Source organism: Cydia pomonella, chromosome 7 (genome assembly GCF_033807575.1).
Source record: "Cydia pomonella isolate Wapato2018A chromosome 7, ilCydPomo1, whole genome shotgun sequence".
Classification (NCBI taxonomy): Eukaryota; Metazoa; Arthropoda; class Insecta; order Lepidoptera; family Tortricidae; genus Cydia; species Cydia pomonella.
Genome location: NC_084709.1, coordinates 18,748,422 through 18,755,579, shown reverse-complemented (window position 1 = coordinate 18,755,579; position 7,158 = coordinate 18,748,422).

The window sequence follows — 7,158 nt, the reverse complement described above, 5'->3', positions numbered from 1 at the left end:
ACTGCAACGATTCCGCAAAGCATGGTACTTAGCCTTGTTTTTATCTGAAGGGTATGACTTAAACTTAGATTTAGCCAAATTCTTTTTTGCTATTAATAACTTAATGTCCGCAGTAAGCCAGGGAGCAGGAAGGTGCTTAATTTTTACCGGGCGTATAGGAGCGTGAACATCGTAAAGATGAGTTAGAGCAGAGTTAAAGAGCGATACCTTCTCATCTACAGAAACAACCTCAAACACACCACTCCAGTCGAACTTCGAGGCATCCTCACGAAGCTTTTCAACATTCATCCGACTAAAATTGCGCTGAAAGAGTATTTTAGGTTTGGCCTTAGGTGGACGGATTTTATAAGACAAAAAAAGCAGATGATGATATGAAAAGGCGTCCGCAGAGTATTGGACATACCTTGCAACATGATCTAGAGAAGAGACAAAAGTGAGGTCGAGAAGCGACGGAGAACAGTTAGGAAAAAAGTGTGTGGGACCGGATGGCAGGATGAACATATTGCAGGCTTCAGCAAGAGATTTAAGAGACTTGGAGCGAGAGTCATTTTTTAGAAGACATGTATTAAAATCCCCCATAATTATATGATGTGTATATGATGGCATTAAATCCTCGAGAAGCTTTTCAAAAGACCCAAAGTAATTAACTTGAAGGGAGGGAGAATAAAATACCCCTAAAAGGACTTTAGAGTGAGATAGGCTAGATAGGAAGAAGTAGAAGAAAAAAATTATGACAAAAGAAAAGTCTACGGGGCAGGTCGTTCAAGTCGGTCAATCGGCCCGATTCGAAGAATGAGATACGATAACGATAAGTTCTGGTTTAGATAAGTTCTCATTTAGAGCTCGTTTGTATGTCGTATAATTGACAGAAGCAGCTCGATTCGGGCAACCAATGTCACTTTAACGTTAGAAATATCGTAGATAGATCTTATTTAGATCACAGCGGAATCGAAATAAACGTCAATTTTGACATGTCGTTTAGTTATCGATCTTTTAAAGAGCTTTCAAAGATCTTAGACGTGTCTTAATAATTTTTGGAATCGGGTCGTAGGCCGAACAAATTTCGGGTCAAAAAAAAATCTACTTTTTCTTCGGTGCGCGAGTCCGATTTGCACTTGGCCGGTCAACGGACTGTAGACCTGAGTATATGGTTTTAATTTCAACTTGATACCTCCACGCATTCTCGAGATAAAGGGTCTTGTTAGACGGACGGACGGACGGACAAGAAAGTGATCCTATAAGGGTTTAATTTTTTTCTTTTGAGGAATGGGCCCCTAAAAAATAAAGAAAATCCTGGGCATACTTAGCTTTAAAAGATGTTAAATAGTCAAATTCTTAAATTAACTGATGTGTGTAAGTGTTGTAAACTAGCAACGAGGCATGTTTTATGATATTTCTAAGTACCTGCATCATGGATCAATTATCTACTTATAACATAGTTCTACTTCTTGTCAATTACTGTCCCTCTTTTTAACGGTTTTAAGTTTAAAAATATATCAGTTAAAAAATACCTAAGTATGTACAGGTTGGGCTAATAAGAAATATTCATTTTGTTTTTAAATTTAAACTATATTAAGTTCAAAGATTATTAAGTATTGTTTTAAAAAATATTATTCAGGGTTGTCAAATACATGCGGAATATAATGTGTAACATATGTCCACCTCTAACAGTCGGCAAATGTGAGCCCTATCATCGCAATTATCAGCATATTTTCACACATTTTCGGCGTTATCTTTGTAAATTTGTGGCGGATAGTCGGTTTTAACATATACACGTATTTTTAGATAGTCCCACAGAAATACCTAAGTCAGGAGCTGCAAAATTTGGGTGCCAATCAGAGTCACTTTTTCTCGAAATTAATCAAGCACACAACGTGTTTTAAACAACACAAACATTTGAGAAAAAATTGGTTGCTGCTAGAGGTAGACATTTGGCAGAAATTATCTTCCGTATACAATTGCCAACCCTGAATAATATATTTATGAAAAAAATATTTAGATAATATGGCATTTAATATTATTAAAATTTAAAAACAAAGTGTATCTATCACTCTTATTTGCCCGACCTGTATATGTATGAAAACTGACAAGTAAACAATTCAACTTTCTTAATACTAATAAGAACAAGGCGGTTAACCTAACCTAACCTAACCCAATCACATTATTTGGCAGGTACCATAGTACAATACGAGTACCTACACATTATTTAGTACACAGTACCTACGACATATAGTGGACAAGAGAGGGGTCTATTTTTATGAAATATTTAAATCGACGACTGTCAATTTACTCAGCTAATTAAAAATTCGATTTATTGTAGGTATTCCGACTCGCATAGCGGTGCCTACATCTATAGGCGTGGTGTAGCACCTATATCTCTTTGATGGTAATGTATGCTCGCCAAATAGGTGCCAAAAAGAGTTGTTTGCTCTCAAACAGGTGCCATTAATCTGTAGTGAAGGCAGCAATGGTAACGCACATGCATTGCGCTTGCGGACCGTAGACGCGTCGGTAGTGCTCCCGACTTGTACCTACAATCTACATGTGTCAAAGTGTTTTTTTTTTTTAAGTTGTGTTATCCTGAGTTGGACTTAGGATTTTGGAAATGTAAGTATCATAATATATCAATATTAATTTATAATCGGCCATACCAACTTTGTCAGTAGAAAAAGGCGGTAAATTTGAAAAACGTAGGTGCGAAGGGTTGATTTCCCAAATTTTGAAGTTCGCTCTTCTTTACTGGCATATTGGTTTCCCACAATATATAACCTATATATCAATAGGTATGTATACAACGTGTCCCAAAACTCAACGATAAGCCGGCACCAGAGGATGGAGCTGCTTATGATTAGTCGAGAAAAAATAAGGAAAAAAATATATCTCAATTATTTTAGAAATTACAGAAAAAAAATGAAATTCATTGAAAATCGACATCCCTAATGGTATTTTTAACGACCATGTCTACAAATATTCAAATATTACTGTTTTTTATTTTGTTTTTGGAAACTTCAGTAGCCCTGCTATCTAACACAGTTCTTAAAAATACCAAAATACATGTAGTTTTTACACAAAAAATAATCAAAATTCATTTTGTCCCTACAATTTTGAAAGATTGTTTCTTACAGTCCACTTTCAATCATCATGGTGTAAAAAAATAGTATCGACACCACTATGGCAATTATTTTCAAAAGTTGACGCAACTAACCAAGATTCCAAAATGGTATAATACTTTGGGAAACCTAGTCACAACAAAAAACAACGAATTTTTAAACAAGAATCGACATTATTTAATGTTGGCGGTAATCACTTTTACTGTACCCAAAAAAGGATTTTTGTTGTTGAAAAATGTTGAATAAATGCAAAGAAATGGTACAATTTTTTTTCCTTTTTTTTAAATTCATTTACTACATTATTAATACTACAGTAAATGTTCAAATTGCCTGCCACCGGCATTAATACAGACATAACATCGCCTTAGAAATGATCGTTTTATCCGTCGTGCATATCTTCTACCATTGATATGATCCGCAGCTTGTGTGATTTTTTGGCGAAGCTCGTCCAATGTTGCTATGGGTTTTGAGTAGATTTTGTAGTATTAATAATGTAGTAAATGAATTTAAAAAAAAGGAAAAAAAATTGTACCATTTCTTTGCATTTATTCAACATTTTTCAACAACAAAAATCCTTTTTTGGGTACAGTAAAAGTGATTACCGCCAACATTAAATAATGTCGATTCTTGTTTAAAAATTCGTTGTTTTTTTTTGTGACTAGGTTTCCTAAAGTATTATACCATTTTGGAATCTTGGTTAGTTGCGTCAACTTTTGAAAATAATTGCCATAGTGGTGTCGATACTATTTTTTTACACCATGATGATTGAAAGTGGACTGTAAGAAAAAATCTTTCAAAATTGTAGGGACAAAATGAATTTTGATTATTTTTTGTGTAAAAACTACATGTATTATGGTATTTTTAAGAACTGTGTTAGATAGCAGGGCTACTTAAGTTTCCAAAAACAAAAAAAAAACAGTAATATTTGAATATTTGTGACATGGTCGTTAAAAATACCATTAGGGATGTCGATTTTCGATTAATTTCATTTTTTTTCTGTAATTTCTAAAATAATTGAGATATATTTTTTTCCTTATTTTTTCTCGACTAATCATAAGCAGCTCCATCCTCTGGTGCCGGCTTATCGTTGAGTTTTGGGACACGTTGTATTTAGTGTGAATTTTTAAACGTGTTGAATTTTTGAAATTCGCTATACTGGGTATGTACACCTACAATTTCTGGGACTCCTGTTTACGAGTCTTAAAATTTGAGCTTGGGGGACCACGGGGATCAGACCGCATAGGAAAAAATATTTACACGAGATTTTGGTAAAGATCGTAGATTTTGAGTAAAACGCGAATTTCTCCTGGATGGTACACATTTTCCAAGATGGCTGCGATTCTTCGAGGCCCCCAAATGTCAAATGGTGTGGGCATGAAAAAGGGGCCTTTAATTTATATACATACCAAATTTCATGACTGTTCCAAAGATTTCGGGGTTGGTCTTAATCCGATTGTGCTACTATTAAAATTGCACTCTCGATTCTGTCTAACGACACCACATTTTTATTTGAATTTTTACCCCCAACTTTGTTTTGAAATAAGGAATTTTTATATTATTTCTGCTCAGGGTTATGAGCTCTTTCCATCCTAACGACGTATGACATTTTGAGGACACTTTTTTTTCGTATTAAGGTCGAAAGAGCTCGTGATTCTGAGTGGGCATAATATATAAATTCTGAAATGTAAAATGCAAGTTGGAGGTACAGTCAGCATCAATAGTAACGGATGAAACAACGCGCCAAAAGTATCTGCACCCAGGAATACATATTGATAAAGTTTCGATACAAGCTTATATTGCTGTACTTATTGCTTTTCTACTTCACTTTCCGCACTTTTCCACACTTTTCTTTGTTCAACAACTGGGTACCTTCGCAATGGTTCAACAATTTTAATCTTGAACGTTTTTTTAATACCACGTCGGTGTCAAACAAGCATACGGCTCGCCTGATGGTAAGCAGTCACCGTAGCCTATAGACGCCTGCAACTCCAGAGGTGTTACATGAGCGTTGCGACGGTTCTTGCTGCCAAGTGAAACGCATGTTTCACTACAGCGAGGGAAGAAATATGCTAATATGCTGGAGCCTTATTCGAGATACACAACTGTCAAATTTCGCGTCCACATCAAATCAACACTTGATTCTATCGCATGTTGATTGTATCAAGTGTTGATTCTATCAACTGTGGATATTATCATTTGGAACAATCAAAACTCATTCATAGAAAAAATAATCAAACAAAAATCAACTTTGTTTATTACTACTATATAGTTTGAAATGGCTCTGAACTCGATGTGGTTCGGTTTGATTTGACTGTCACCTGACTGTGGATTGCTAATGTCAAATTTTGACAAGTGTTGATTTTATTGCTAGACTTTTTTGTCCATGGGCTTGGGCACCATCTTGGATTTTTTGACGTACGACAGGGAATACCCTTCCTTTCCTACAATATATGGCATAGAGTAAAGCGTCTTTTTTTTTTAAACATAAGTTTACAGGAATCAGCGACATCTTGTATTCGATAGGATAAGTAATGCGCTATGAACAATGCGGCGGCGAGTAGTGAAACTGTACCTGACAACGTCAATCAATTAAAAAGTGACCACACAGTTGATGGTCGATAAAGGCGATTATTAATTGAATTTTAACGACAATAAAGAACTATTGACATGCGATCTTTCAGTTGAACCCACACCTACACGTCGAATAATGCTCTCTCCACATATTCTCCTATAAACGCTCAAAATTGTAAAAAAAATTGATGCAATTTACTCCGCACCCAGTCTCAAGTTGCTTCTAAACCACGTTCACGAACCAAGTTGTAACCTAACACATCTGTAAATATAAGGCATATGATTTAGAGATAAAGTCCGTTTTTTTTAAATTACGAGATGGTTCATGAATAACCTTTATTACTATAAAAATAATACTACATATGTCAATTTTTTTTTCTGTATTGCGCTATTACATAATGCATAAAATTGATATAAAGATAGGTACCATAGTAGCTCGCTCACTTGGTCTATCAACAACTATTTTAATGCTCTTTGTACTCGTATACGCGACCCCATTGTATGTACAGTCGCCATCAGATATATCGGAACGCATGTATGAGATCTCAAATTATTAAGATAAGACCTACTGTACTGTCTATATTACTTACCAAGACCTAAGTACCTATTATTTATATGTACCTACACAAAGAGAATTCCTATGTTAAAAGGAGATTAAATACATATTTTGTTATTCAACTACAAATAAAATAAAATTTATCTTTTTCAGTTAACACATTTTTTTACCGATTTCTTTAATAGAATAAAACATTAAAGTGTTATGTGACTATATTTCATTGCCTTCGGTGTAGATTATTTACTGATGTTCCAATTTCCTGTATCAGTTTGGTACCAGGAAATATAAAAACTACACCTCTTCAAAAACTTTGCTGGTAGTTCGACATCTGTAAGTTTAAATATAAAACATGATAAAAACACTTAAGTCAAAAACGTAAATCATAATATATTTGCCCTATATTCTGGTCGCTCGGTAGGGTGCTCAGAAGGCTGGGTGCATTTCCGCGCTGGTTAACAATGCTGATCCTCTGGTCACCAGAAGCCTATATAAGGCGCTCTCATAGAGCCACACTAGTGCCCTAGAGTTTCAAATTCAACCCCAAGTGCCACAAATATGTAGTTAAGGGTTTAAATTCTGGATCAAGAACATGGAATACTGTTCGCTAGTAAGGCCATAGGTATTAGAAAAAAATAATAGTAGGAGACGGCCGTGGTCATGGTAGGTGGTACAGGTGGGCCAGGCAAGCTCTGAAATTATGCACCTATTTTACTATAACTTTGTTCACCTGTGTATATTTACTGTTTCCATGATAATCATTTTTAATATGTAGCCCGTGTAATCGGGCTGTATCATTGGTCTCATATTTTTTAACACAAAATCATAATTTTAATTCAATAATTAATGGTGTTTTACATATTAATCATTAATATACCTATTTTGCAAAATTTTCTTGCATATAATAATATTGTTTACTTCAAT